This window comes from Oryzias melastigma, linkage group LG12, assembly GCF_002922805.2.
Source record: "Oryzias melastigma strain HK-1 linkage group LG12, ASM292280v2, whole genome shotgun sequence".
Classification (NCBI taxonomy): domain Eukaryota; kingdom Metazoa; phylum Chordata; class Actinopteri; order Beloniformes; family Adrianichthyidae; genus Oryzias; species Oryzias melastigma.
In genome coordinates, this window is record NC_050523.1 from 23873000 (window position 1) to 23888519 (window position 15520).

Sequence of the window (15520 nt, forward strand, 5' to 3'; positions counted from 1 at the left end):
ATGGGAATTGGAGTCCAGGAGGATGGCAGATGCAGTTTGTACTCAGGTGAGGGCTCCCTCTGGTGGTTGGAGAAGGACATGACTGGCTGGGCCCTGACAATCGTTTTTTTTTTACTCTTAAATTTTAGAAAAAGAAGTTCTGGTTAGTAACCAGAATCTGGAAAATAGTCAACTATTTTTACTGACAGAACAGAAGAGAGAAACGAAACCCATCAGAGTGAGGATAGAATGTGGACAGAATTAAGATAGAAAAAAAACAAAGAGAAAACCAAGACCAAAATACCCAGAAAAGAAAAAAACTTTAGAGACTAAGAAGCCAAGATCACAGCTGGAAAGAAAAAGAGCAGAACTAAACTGTTTCTGTATGTAAACAAAACAACAATGAAGTCAGAAGAAAAAAGAAACTAAACACAATTAAATAAAAATGAAGCAAAGAAAAAAAAGAGATATAACCAAATGACTATGAAGACATAAAGAAAGATGGAACAGACTAATAAACGACATAACGAGAGAAGGGGTCAGAGCTGCTTCATGTTTTACTCTTTACATTCTTGCTTGTGACATTGTTTCCCAAAAACCTTTTGAAAACATCTGAAGTAATGACTTCAACACTCAACCTTCCAATTACTTAGAAAAGACAGAAAATAACTGCTGGGAAGGACTTTATTGTGTAATATTGATGAGGTCTTGCACATATTCTACAGAAGAACTGGGCTGCCAGTCAGAATAACTCAGGGGGCGTTGTGGTATTTATGAGTCAGGACGACCAACTTATCAGAACAGGTTCTTTATTGGAACTTTGCCATGTCTTGTACATTCCTCATACATCGTGCACACCCACTTCTCTGATGTCACTCTCCTAGGTACGGGTCTCAGGCAGGCACACATTTCAATTACATCACATCCCAGTTTTAACAAGTTTTTTTAATTTTTCTTTTGAACTTCCTTTGCGATGAACACTAACAACATAACTGCCTAAATTTTTCTGGGCACATTTCTTTTCAGTTATCGAAGAAGATGCACAGTAATCTTTCACATAAATGATTTTTTTTTCTTTTGCACAAACAACCTTTGCCTTAGCTAACAAAATACTCTAGATAACTGAAAATTCTTCTCTTGATTTTACTCTCTAAATCTAGCAGGTAATCTTACAACTCTGCCTGATCTTGTTTTATATGAGAATGAACCTGGAACTTGGTTGTCCTGAACGGCATTGGCCTGTTCACTTGCACTGGTTTGTTCTGTGTGTCTCTCAACATTGTCGTCTTTCGTTTCTCCAGCAGCGTCCTGTCCATCTGCTTGCGGAAACTTTTTCTCCTCCGTTCTCCTCAACTGTTTCCTGTTTCTTCTGTGAAGTCTCCCGTCTGGTGTTCGAACCACAAACGAACGTGGTAGTTAGTGTCTATGCAGGACCACTGCTGGCTTCCACGTTGTTCCTCTTTGCATCCTGATGTTCTCTCCTGCATGAAAGTCTGGTAGTGTCTTTGTTTATCTGTCAAAATAAAGTTTCTGCCTCTCCTGTCTTCTTCTCAGTTGTCTTTTCACCTGAGCTGATCCTTTTGGACTGAGCAGTGAGGTAGACGTTGGTATCTTTCCTTTAAGTCTTCGTCCATGAGCAGCTGCGCAGGTGACAGTCCTACTCCCTCTAGTGGTGTGCTGCGATGTTCCAAGAGAGACACATATGGATCTCCGTTTCCATTTTCTGACTTTTTCAGGAGATTTTTTATGGTCTGAATTGCTCTTTCTGCTTGACCATTGGACTGGGCACGTGTGGGGCTGGATGTAACATGTCTGAATTCCTAGCTCTCTGCAAAGTTCTTGAACTCAGCACAGTCATACTGAGGTCCGTTATCTGAGATCACCACATCAGGTATCCCGTGTCTGGCAAACATCGATTTCATGGCGACTATGACACTGTGACTGGTGGTATCTTTAAGTTTCATTATTTCTGGAAACTTGGAGAAGTATTCCACGCACAAAACAAAGTCCACTCCATTGTAATGAAAAAGATCCATGCCTACTTTCTCCCACGGCCTGTCTGGTACTGGATGAGGAAGAAGAGGCTCTCTTGAATTACTGTTCTTGTGCTCATTGCAGACTGCACACCTTGACACAATCTCTTCGATGTGTTTTGACATATTTGGCCAATATAAAATGTCTCTGGCTCTTTCTTTGCATTTGACCATCCCTAAATGTCATTCGTGAATTTTTTCCAGCATTTCTGGTCTCAGCTGTTGTGGCACTATGAGCTTTGCTCCCTTGAACATCAGTCCTTCTGTGTATGAAATGTCTTCTTTGAATGTCCAGTAGGGCTGAATGTCTTTATGAACAGCATGTCTTTCATTCGGCCACCCTCTCTGAACTCTGTCTTTCAGATGTTGTAGCTCAGGATCCTGTGTTGTGACTTCCTTGAACTTGTTCAGTTTTTCTTCTGTCATGGGGAGTTGAGGTGCTATCATATTTACCTCCAGCTCTTTTTCCAACAGATCTTCTGTATTCTCCTTTAAAAATGCTCGACTCAGTGTGTCAGCGATATGTAGGTCCTTGCCTGGTTTGTAAGTCACTTTGAGTCTGTATCTTTGCAATCTCAGGAGCATCCTCTGTAATCTCATCGGAGATGATGCAGTGATTTTTTGAATATGCTCTCCAGGGACTTGTGATCACTTTCAACTTGAGTATCTTTCCCATTCACATACCGGTGGAATTTCTCACAACCATAAACTATGGCCAGTAGCTCTTTTTCTATCTGAGCATATCTTTACTGACAGTCTGTTCATGCTCTTGACCCGTAGGCAACAGGTTGTCCATCTTGCATTAACACTGCTCCTATGCCTTGTGAGCTTGCATCAACCGACAGTGTCACTGTTTTTTTAACATCAAAAAATCTCAGAGTTGAAGCATCGGCAACAGCTTTTTAAGTTGATCAAAACTCTTTTCTTGAGCGTCGCCCCGATAACACTATATGTCTCCTTCAATCAGCTTTCTTAGAGGTGCAATGATGTCTGACAGGTTTGGTATGAACTTGGCAAGATACGGAATCATTCCAAGAAACCTTTGTAGCAATTGTTTATCCTGAGGTGAAGGTAGCTGTGTCACCGCTCTTCCTTTTTCATCATGAATGTATGTCCAATGTATTTGATCTCTTTTGTTCTGATGAAGCACTTGCTTCTGTTCAGTTTCAGGTTGTTTTGTCTCACTCTGTCCAGCAACTTTCTCAGTCTGTGATGTTCTTCCTTTGAGTCTCCCCAAACCAGCAGGTCGTCAATGATGTTTACAACACCATCCAGGTCTTCTATCATCTGTGTGATGGCTCTCTGAAAAACGTCTGGTGCTGATGATATGCCAAATGGTTACCACAAAAACCTGTAACGTCCAATAGGTGTGTTAAGTGTGCAGAGCCTTGAGCTTTCTTCATCAAAGTTTGATTGGCCAAAACCCTTGGTTAGCATCCAGAACAGAGAAATATTTGGCATTCGGCATACGAGACACAACTTCTTCCACAGTGAGCAACGGGTAGTGTTCTCGCTTTATTGCTCGGTTTAAGTCTTTTGGATCCATGCAAATGTGTATTTTCTTGGGTGTAACTACAGTGACCATACTGTTAACCCACTCTGTTGGCTCTGTCTGTCTTGTAATAACTCCCATTTCTTCCATTCTCTGTAGTTCTTTTACTACTCTTTGTCTCAGAGCTACAGGAATCCTTCTGGGGGCGTGCACAACCGGTCTGACTTCATGATCAATTTGGATGTGATATTCACCTGGCAAACAACCCAGACCATCAAACAGATCATTATAGTCTTTCAGAATGTCTTTTTCTTTTCCAACATCATACACTCTTTGCACTAAGCCTAATTTCAAACATGTAGCTCCTCCAATAATAGTGCTCACATCTTCCTGAGTGATCTCAAACTCAATCTTGTTCTTTTTTCCTTTGTACTCACAGATCAGCAGTTTCTCGCCCAAAGCTGCCACCTTGTGACCAAAACAGGGAACAAGTCTTGTTTTGCTTGCTTTCATGGTGAGATTCATTTCAAGAGCTGTGAGAGTCTTTACTGATATTAGTCTCCACCTGTGTCAAGCTTTCATATCACTTTTTTGTAGTTTATCTTGAAGTTTTCTGTCCAGATGTCAGAGTTGGTGTCATCAGATTCCGACATAGCGATGACTTTATGCTTCTTTTTAAGCGTTCCCAGGAACATTTCCTTTTCACTTTCTCTCTGCTCCACTGTGTGAACTTTCTTTCCATATTGTTTCCTTTGGACTCGAGATCTGCACATTTCAGCAATATGGTTCTTTTTGCTGCACAAGTTGTATGTTTGTCCAAATGCAGGACAACTTTTAATTCCATGCTTGAGTCCACATCTGTTGCAGTTTATTTCTTTCTGTTCTGATTTTACTGGTTTACATGTTTCTTTACTTTCCCTTGTTGTTCTCAACCTGTTCACATCAACTTCTTCTGTGAGAGCTTTCACTTGAGTGGTCGTTATTTCACTAGCACGGCAGATATCAATGGCTTTTTCCAGAGTTAGATCTGCTTCCCGGAGCAATCTGCCTCTCACTTGGTCATTCGTGATGACACACAATTCTGTCACGTACCAGGGAATCGTGCAAATCTTTTTTACTGCTTCTTTACTGCTTCTTCCCCTGCAAAGTGAAGAAAAGTCACGCATTGCACCTTCTCGGTCTTTTCCGCGATGGCGCTGGCGGTACAGAAGAGCTCAAAACGCTGACTCCAGTTCCTCCAATTCTCCGCCAATTTGCCTTACAAACTCAGATTCCTCCAACCATCCAAAAACATGCTTCGTAGGTTAAACTCTAAAATGCCCCTAGGTGTGAATCTGAGAGTGTGTGTGTATGTGTGTATGTATGTGTCTGATTGAGGCCCTGCGACAGACTGGCGACCTGTCCAGGGTGTACCCCGCCTTCACCCATCAGTAGCCGGGATAGGCTCCGGCACCCCTGCGACCCCGAAAGGGAAGAAGCGGTCAGGAAGATGAAAAAATGAATGAATGAAAAACAACACATTCAAAGGAGTAAATGAAAATGTGAAATGTTTGCTTTCTAAAACATTTTCTTTTCTTTCCAGATACAATTTTGTGTTTGTAATTTTTTGTATTCTTTACCCCTCTGGACAGAAACTAAAACATTGCTGTACAGCATGAGATACAGTAATATGTGCTTTCAATTCATTTTAGCTCACAGTAAATCAAACTTTTTACCAATATTTTGCTCCAGAGGATTTCTAGATCACACAGGCAGATGGGAGGATTTAACTCAAATACTGAACCATAATACGCCTCCCTGGAGAGGTATTCCAGACATATCCCACTGGGTGGAGGTCCCAAGGAAGGCCCAGGTCACGCTGAAGAAATTACATCTCTCTACAGGTCTGGGAACACCTCGGGGTCCCCTCAGAGGAGCTGGAGGAAGTGGCCGGGGAGAGGGAAGTCTGGGCATCTTTGCTCAGACTGCTGCCCCAGGACCCGGTCCCGGATGAGCGGAAGAAGATGGATGGATGGGTTAAAAACCCCCTTGTGTCAAATTTGAAGTTTTGGTGTTTTGTTATTTTTTGACCTGCTGGCTGTTCCAATTAAATCATGGCTCTCCAACCTCAGGGCCGCAAACCGGTACTGGTCAGGGTTAACTTTAACCTGGTACCAGACGTGGATTGGTACCGGACGCAGATCAAAACCCCATCTGTTAGTCAGAACCTTTGTTTTCTTACAGTAATTCTGCAGACATAAAAGTCTTTAGAGTTATTTTACTGTTGATGTGTTCTGTGATCACAAATTACACTTGTGGGACCTTTGAGTTAACATTTGATACATTTAAAGATTCAGACAATAAAAATGAAAGAAAAAAATTCTCTCTGGCTTTTTTTATTCAAAAGCTCCATATAGTCATACAGAATTTACCTAATAAAACATTACGATTTACCGTGATTAATCACAATCCAAAAGTATAATTAATTTGATCTTTTTTAATCAATTGACAGCACTAATGTCAATCAAAGTTCTACTTTTTGTGTAGTTTTATGGTTGACGGCACACAGTTGAAGGCGTTTACCGCCACCTACTGGTGTGTCAATCAAAGTTTGTGTCAAGTTAATCTGAAAGGAAGACAATCAGATGTAATGAACAGCAGCTGTGTCTCCTGCAGGAGGAACTTTTTTAAGCTCCTCTTGTTGATTGAGTTCTCATTCAGTGTCTGACAAGATGGGAGCTGAGTCAGTTTTGGTCCTTGTCATTCTGGCTGTTTGCTTTGGCAATGGTATGTTCTTTTTCCATTTTAATTATCATAACTTAAACTTAAAGTCACACAGGTTGACAGTTGTTGTGAAGTGACTTTATTTATTAAAAATGTTTCCTAAAAGCTTCAGGTTTGCCGGTTGAGAGAAAAAGCCAGAATGCTGATGATGAAATACAGAGGACAGAGAACGGTAAGTATGACCTTGTTGATCTGTGCTAGAGTCTAACATTAATAATGTTCTTTTATATCCCATCCTCAGGAATCTCTTCTTTAAGGAACAGCTTTGGTCTTCTACAGTCAGTGGATTCCAGTACGGATAAAGTCGATGAAGGTGAGATGACAAACATTAAATAAAGAGAAAATCTGAAACTTTAATGTTAAAACCATAAAATTACTTGAAGGTAAAAAAGATGTTTTTCTTTTAGTACAAATGGAAACCAATGAGGTGGAAGCTGAGGAATCATTTAANCATTAAGGCATTTGGTAAACTGTGAGATGAGTCTTCTAACATTTTGAAAGGTCTTTACAAGTTGATTCTGCGTCATGATTTAAAAAAAAAATTCAAGGCCTATATTGCTTTGCAGTCAGTTTCATTCACACACAGATGAGAGCAGAGCTACAGAGCCGGTGGCACCCAGGCCACAGGGGCACTGTAGGATTCAGCGTCTTGCCCAAAGTCATTTTGACAGACATTGAAGGCTTGCAAAGGAGGAATCAAACACGATTCTCCAATCTGAGGCTAACCACTCTACATCTGCACCCTGGCCATCTTTAACTCAGCAAGTTGTAGCTCTCAGACCTTAACTGTCCGCATCTGGAGTCATCCAGCGCTGCTCTGTCTCCCCAGGTGCGCATCTTGGACGATGACATCTTTGAAGAAGATGAACACTTCTTTGTGCGCCTTCAGAAACTGCGGCTGGAGGAAGGGGGAGCTGAAGGGACAGGAACTCCACCCAAGGGCAAACTGGTGGAGCCTCTTCTTGCCACGGTCACAATCTTGGATGATGACCATGCAGGGATTTTCACCTTTAAGCAGCAGGTACTGCGGGTGAGCGAGAGCACTGGCGTGCTCACACTAAACGTGGTGAGGAACTCTGGCTCCAGGGGCACGGTGGCTGTGCCGTATCACACAGAGGACGGCAGCGCCAAAGCTGGAGTGGACTATGAGGAAACCAGAGGGGAGCTGGAGTTCACCAACGAGCAAACCAGGTTTGTCAGGGGCAGAAACTACTATCTGCCTAACTCTTGATTAATTCTGTCCTCCTGGACTGAAGGACCAGATTATTTTCACAATCTGCCTTTCTTACTGCGACTTTGAGAAACTTTCACCCCCGCCACATACTCAAAACTCACCATCATTTGCACACACCTAATACCTGATGAAAAGGAACTTTGGGAAATGGCGTATACTTGTATAGCACTTTCTAACCTTCTTAGAGGGCCCAAAGCGCTTCACAGTCACAGACCCATTCACACATTCACACACTGATGGTGGCTCAGCTGCTGAACACTGGCGCCAACCTCCCACCAGAGGCAATTCGGGGTTCAGTGTCTTGCCCAAGGACACTTCAACACATGGGCGGCCAAGGCGGGAGTCAAACCTACTCTCTTCCGATCAGGAGTCAACCGCCCTGCCGCCCCTTTGGGTTTAGTGAATGAGCCCCTCCCCACCTCAAAAAAAGATGACATCAAAGCAGGTGAATCTGAAAATGGGCAAAATCTCTAACATTAGGTTCACACTGGACATGGAAGCGGAGTGCGCGCAGAATCCGCTCTCTCCTGCAATTCACACCAGACGTGCTTTTTTTTGCAAATGGTCGACAGGTGCTTCTGCTAGAACATTTTTTTTTTTGTTTGTTTTTCCCATCAGGGATAAGTTAATAATCTAAAAATATTACTCTGTGTTTCTGCAAAGAAGAAGCAAGTAGTTAGTAGACCTACACTTCTTTAATTTATCTGTTTAGGTTATGTTAGCCGCAGTATGACAGAGTACACGTGTGTGAATGAGAGGAACCAGAGTGGAAGAGTGAGGTTACTGTCACGGTTGGGCAAACAGGAGGAAACCCAGATGCAGGAAGAAACACATTTGAAATATCGTCCACAGGTTTGAATGTACATAAGCCATAATGTACACAACTCACAGGGCCAGGAAACAAGACGAGCCGACACTAAGGGCTGCAGCAGAGTTCCTTAAATACACAGAGTCTTAATTGCTGAAGTGCAGGCAGCTGTGACTGCTTAGCAGGATCCACAGGAAGAGGGATGGAGTCACAGCAGTCTTCACAGAAGCAGAGAGGGGGGTAACTGGAACAGAAAATGACATTTACAGGGAGAAGAGATAAAGAAGGTGGAGGAGTTTAAGTATTTAGGGTCAACAGTACAGAGTAATGGAGAGTGTGGAAAAGAAGTGAAGAGGAGAGTGCAAGCAGGTTGGAATGGGTGGAGAAAAGTGTCAGGTGTGATGTGTGACAGAAGAGTTTCAGCACAAATGAAAGGAAAGGTGTACAAGACTGTGGTGAGACCAGCCATGTTGTTTGGACTAGAAACAGTGGGACTGAAGAAAAGACAGGAAGCAGAGCTGGAGGTAGCAGAGACGAAGATGCTGAGGTTCTCTTTGGGAGTGACCAGGATGGATAGGATCAGGAATGAATACATCAGAGGGACAGCACATGTTAGAGGTTTTGGAGATAAAGTCAGAGAGGCCAGACTGAGATGGTTTGGACATGTTCAGAGGAGAGACAGTGAATATATTGGTAGAAGGATGCTGAGTCTAGAGCTGCAGGAAAGAGGTCTAAAGGAAGACCAAAGAGGAGGTTTATGGATGCAGTGAATGAAGACATGAAGGTGGCTGGTGTTAGAGTGGAGGATGCTGAAGACAGGCTTAGATGGAAAAAACTGATTCGCTGTGGCGACCCCTGAAGGGAAAAGCTGAAAGGAAAGGAAGAAGGTTTAGGTGCTAAAAACATGATCACATTTGTCAATTGCGGTGTTTCATTGTGAATAATTGGTTATATTTTGAAAATAAACCGAATTTTCTCATGTATCTTGATGTAACTTCCTGCCAGAATTGATGCAGATCGCTCGCAACCCACACACAACATAGACCAGACGTCGAAACGATCCATTGCACGGCGTAGGCCTTCCACAGAAGACCACGACGCTCCACGCCTGGTTTGAGCCACGCCATAGGTTGTTAAACTCAATCGGACAAGGGACAGGAATCCAAAACACACCTAAGATCTAAAAAATCTCAGTAAATGCAAAAATAGTCCAAAAAGCTAACAGAATGCCAATTTTTTAAACATTAAAACATAGGTTATAACAAGGATGCCGAATGGAAGCAGCTTCTATTCTGCACTGCTTTGCTGCTCTTCTGCGTCCAGTGTGAATTAGGGATTATGGGACTCCAAAAATTGTTTTTTTTTCCAGAATTCACTAACAAAACCAAAACACACATGTTTGGGATAACCAAAGGAAATCCTGATATTACTATGGGAATGCCACCGGACCGAGAGTTGGGTGGCCATTTTGTGGTAATGTCTAAAATAAGGGATTTGGGCTGGATCCAAATTCTCCCCCCTACCCCTATGACTTCTCCCTACCCTACCCCTAGATTTGGCTATCCAAACAGAAAAATAGTGTCTTCTAATTCAGACATCGCTCCCATTAGATGACGTCAGCGCGTTGCTGCCAGCGCCTGGAAAATACATAGATGTAGACAGAAATCCCATGGACCGTGATATTTGCAGATGATATTGTGATTTGTAGCAAGAGCAGAGAACAGGTGAAGGTGGAGCTAGAGAGGTGGATGTTTACCCTGGAAAAGAGAATAATGAAGGTTAGCCGCAGCAAGACTGAGATTAAGAAGTATCTAGGGCAGGGCTCTCAAACTCAATTTACCTTGCGGTCACTGAGTCTGGCTGAGGCTGGGCCATATGGGGTTATATTTGTGCTAAAAATATGTTTATTTACTTTATTCCATAGATCATATTTACTTTATTACATTGTCTATGTCTACAGTTTATTGAACATTTGTTCATGTCTATGTACTACTACGCAATATATTCTGCATGTCCTGTGAAACGACAGAAGCTAACAACGATAGCAACTGTTGCTAAGGACTTTTCTGACAACCAAATCCAATGATGATAGCAAATGCAAAGTTTTAAGTATCACAAAGCAAATACAAAGTTATCATCAAAGAAGCGTGGACAGGAAAGGTGTGGAAAAGTGTGGTGAGACCAGCCATGTTGCTCGGCCTAGAGACATTGAGGAAAAGAAGCTGAGCTGGAGGTAGCAGAGATGAAGATGCTGAGGTTCTCTTTGGGAGTGACCAGGATGGATAGGATCAGGAATGAGTGAACAGTTTGGTCTTTTGTTGTTTTTATTTCACTTTTACACAAAATGCCCAGTGTAGTCAAACTGAGAGAAATAATTGAGGTAAGTGGACGATCTTCTAGGCAGGGTCACCTTGTGACGTGAACGAGCTGATGACATGACACCTGCACATGATCACATCTCAGATTAGGTGTGGGAACCTCCAGCTGTCCCGCCTGTGTAAACTGACAGATCTGGTTCTCATTAAACTTTCAGGGAGCAAAAGTTGTTTGCACTGCAGAAGATGGTTTTTTAAATGTGGCTCCATGGCTCCTGTCCAGACAGAGGAAATGATTGTCCGGGTTAGCTACAGCTTGAGAGACAATAGTGGCGTGTACATGTGTAAATGTCTTTAACCTTTAACACCAGAGCTCCAGTGTTTATGTTCTTTGATTTACTCTAACTTTTCAACTGTTTGCACAATCAACTTAATTCCAGTAGATTCTGAAGGAGCTTGCTAGTCTGTGGTGGCCCCACCTGTGTTTGCCCACATTGGCTTAAGTGGACACTCAGTGGGTAGGCTTTAATTGTACATGTTTTAACAACTTAATTTATAAGAAATTTTATTCAGCTTTGTAACACTGTTATATAGTTTTAACATTTGTTGTATTTTATTGTCGTATTGATTGTTGCCCAGGGCTTCCTCTAAAAAGAGGTTTTAAATCTCAATGGGACCCACCCTGGTTAAATAAAGGTTAATAACAATAACAGAGGAGTTCACTAAGATGCTGCAGAGGAGCTAACTAGCTCGCTAACTTGCTACAGCCGAGTTCACTAGCATGCTACAGTGGAACTTGCTAGCTTGCTACAGCGAAGCTTGTTAGCATGCAACAGCGGAGCTCGAAAGCTTGCTGCAGCAGTGCTCACTAGCTTGCTACAAAGGAGCTCGCTAACATGCTACAGTGCAACACGCTAGTATGCTACAGTGGAGCTTGCTAGCATGCTACAGAGGACCTCACTAGTATGCTACAGTAGAGCTCGCTAGCATGCTACAGTAGAACTCGCTAGCATGCTACAGTGGAGCTTGCTAGCATGCAACAGCGGAGCTTGTTAGCATGCTACAGCGAATCTTGTCATCTTGCTAGCATGCTACAGTAGAACTCGCTAGCATGCTACAGTGGAGCTCGCTAGCATGCTACAGTAGAACTCGCTAGCATGCTACAGTGGAGCTCGCTAGCATGCTACAGTGGAGTTTGCTAGCATGCTACAGTGGAGCTTGCTAGCATGCTACAGTGGAGCTTGCAAGCATGCTACAGTAGAGCTTGCTTGCATGCTACAGTAGAGCTTGCTAGCATGCTACAGTAGAACTCCCGAGCATGCTACAGTGGAGCTCGCTAGCATGCTACAGTGGAGCTCACTAGCATGCTACAGTGGAGCTCGCTAGCATGCTACAGTAGAACTCGCGAGCATGCTACAGTGGAGCTCGCTAGCATGCTACAGTGGAGATCACTAGCATGCTACAGTGGAGCTTGCTAGTATGCTACAGCGGAGCTTGTTAGCATGCTACAGCGAAGCTTGTCATCTTGCTAGCATGCTACAGCGGAGCTTACTAGCTTGCAACAACGTAGCTCACTAGCATGCTACAGTGGAGCTGGCAAGGATTGCCCAACGGAGCTTACTAGCTCACTAGCATGCTACAAAGGAGCTCACTAGCATGCTGAAGCGTAGCTTGTTAGCATGCTACAGCGGAGCTTACTGGCTTACTACAGCGTAGCTCGCAAGCATGCTACAGTGGAGCTTGCTAGCATGCTACCCTGTCCACCGGGCAGCTGCTTAGCGTAGCAAGCTAACCCACAGAATCCTCACTTAAGTCAATGTGTGCAAACACAGGTGAGGTCACCACAGAAACTGGAGACAATCCGAATCAGGACCCTCATTTTCTGCCCACTTTAAACCATATGGGTTTCACCTGGCCTTGCAGGCTTGAATTCCTTCAATTCATAATTTAATGTATAATAAGGAATCATGAACATGCCACACACAAGTTTGAAAAGTAAGACTAGTGGTAATTATTGACTGATCTCATTTATGGATACAAGTGTGCATGTGTGTCTGCTTGAATGTGCCCAGTCAGACATTACAGGTGCGCATCATCAACGTGGAGGAGTACGAGAAGCAGGAGAACTTCTTCATTGTGCTGGAAAACCCCAAGTGGCTGAAGCGAGGACTGTCAGGTCAGTGTCAGGAATTCACACAAACCTGTTATGTCTGTTCGGCTTTGAGGTGACAGGAAGCCTCTGTTTCAGCTGTGTGTGCACGTACATGCACACTCCAGAGCAGCAACACACCCAGGTTCATCTATTAGATTGGAGGCTGACTGTTGAAGCCGACGTACTGCAGAGTTCAGTGTTTCTGCGTCCAGTTGAGACGCATCTTTGGATTTCTTTTGAACCATTATTTGTCTTTTCTTCACAGCACTGCTGCTGAATCAGGGTAAGACAGTGTGGATTGGGAGGGGGGGTGTTAAAGGTGTCACCTGCAGCATTTTTAAACTCATGGGACAGATTATAGAGATGGGTGTAGAAAATTATTGATCTTTCATTCATCAAAGTAATTAATTTGTTTTTCATTTAAGTTTTGTTTTTTTTCACCTTTTTACTGCTTTCTTTTATTTTTTAATGTCATAATGAATCATTTTGAAAATTCTGCCATTGCTTAGTCAAAAAAGTACAATACTGTTTTTTTGTTTAACATAATATTGTTATTGGGCAAAAATAGAAAAATATAATATTCTGAATTTTGATAATTATCCCCCGCAACCCCGAAAGGGAAGAAGCGGTCAAGAAGATGGATGGATGGATGGATGGATGATTATCCTCAGCCCTATTAATGAACAAAAAAGAGCTGGATGTGTTTGACTCTGAAGTCACCCTAAGGGACGAAAGTTTTGGAACAACCCTAAAGAGAAAATCCTGAAATACTATGAAAGTGAGCATTTAAAAAAAAAAGAAAAAAAAAGAGCTAAAATATTTCATTCTGTCCCTGAAACTATTTAAAGCTCCTTGTGTAAAAGAAGGGCTGGTTTAGCACTCCACTTGGCTGATCCGTTGTAGCATCCGCAGACGAGATACTGTCTGACAAATTAAAATAAACTTGTTTAATTCATGAAAATATAGTCAAAACCCGACTATGTGCTGCCCCCTACAGGTTGAAATGAGGTATTACAGTTGAATTTCCTGATTGGTCAACTGATGTAAGTCCCAGAAGTTTCACGTCATCATGCTCTGAGCTCCAGTATAAAAGCCCCGCCCATCTTTGATTCTGTAACGGTCGGTTGTTAACTTTAGCATGGCTCGTAGGTGTATTACCTTCGGTTGTCAAAAATCTACTGACTTACACAACTTTTCAGTGGACCTGGAAGTTAGGGAACAGAGGTTGGGTGTATTTGGCATTGAATCTAGTGATGGTGATGGATTTGTAATGAACATTTCAGTCTGGATTGTTTGTTTAATACGTTAGCCTTTATTAGCTATGATGCTAGCAGCATTTTACCACTCTCAGACACGGGTCTACAAACCCTCAGTTGCGCTGGCCGCCCCAATGTCAAGCACTGGAAAAGCAGCGTCTTGAGGATTGATATATATTCCTGGATTGACCCTTGCCGTTTCGCTGCTGTAGACAGAGACGCGCGCACACGGGCGCCATTGCCATGCATTGAGAACAGAACGCATCTGTTTCAATGTAAGACACGAAGGCATTAACCACAAAAACCGGGCTAGCTCCCTCTTTTCATAACCGATTTTCACAAAGCTTAGAAAATGATTTGGCATATTTACATTTTTATTATCTCTAAACTCCGCCTTCAAGTGTTACAGGTAACGCACTGCTATCAAATGAACAGATTTTGCCTTTATTCCAGAATCTATAGAACTGAGCTTGTAAATGTAATATATATCAATTAGCTCTGGTCTTGGGAGAAGGCGAAGGCGGAAAATCGTCAACCTCTTCAGAAAGTTATGTGGAGATACTTGCATCAATTTTCCCGGTAATTGAACATAACAATGACAAACAACTCTCCATATAGAAGACCCTGCGTGTGTTACATAAAGCTAACCTAACTGTCAATCATAGATCCAAGCCACACCTCCTCCGCTTAGTCTGCTCCATTAGCCCCGCCCCTTTTTGGGGGGCATTTTTCAAATCTGGGCTGAGAGTGGGGTCAGCCTCCAACAATCTTGCTTGGTTACTCTTTAAAAGACAAAAAGACATTTTCTGTCTGCATCAGATCAGAGCTGGAAGACACTGTGGTGAAAACCTTCCTGAGCTTCAGTTAAAAAATGTAAGAATGGACAGAAAAATACAACAAACAGTGGAAGAGAGACAGACCATCCTAACACTGAAGAATGTTTCTGAGAAAGTCTATATACTATATATATATATATACTATACATATTATATTTATATAAACTATAACTTGACTATGAAATTGGGCAAATTAGATTTGCGACAATAAATTTGCCAAATAGAAACACGACAATTTTTGGAAAAACTTGCATTTATCCAAATAAGTTTTTGAGGCCCAGTGAAATTGACATATTACGCAAAACGGCAATGGAAACACTGTTTTCGAGGTAAATGAGTCACATGAGAACAACCAGATACCGCTCTCCTTGGTCACTCCACAGGAGGAGCCAGAGGTCCCACAGCCTCACATAGATCATCAGAAGTTGAGCGTGTCATGTGGAATTGTTGGATCCACAGCTCCTCTGTAAAATCATCAACCACCATTTCCCAAAATCTCTCCATCCGTAGCCGCTCCCAGATAGCTCGCCGCCCCATGGTCTGAACAAAATGCTGACGTCTCCTTTGATAGGTGATGATGAGTGCTAGTGCTGTGGCAGAAATTTGAATGTAAATGGTAAATGGCGTATACTTGTATAGCGCTTTCTACCCT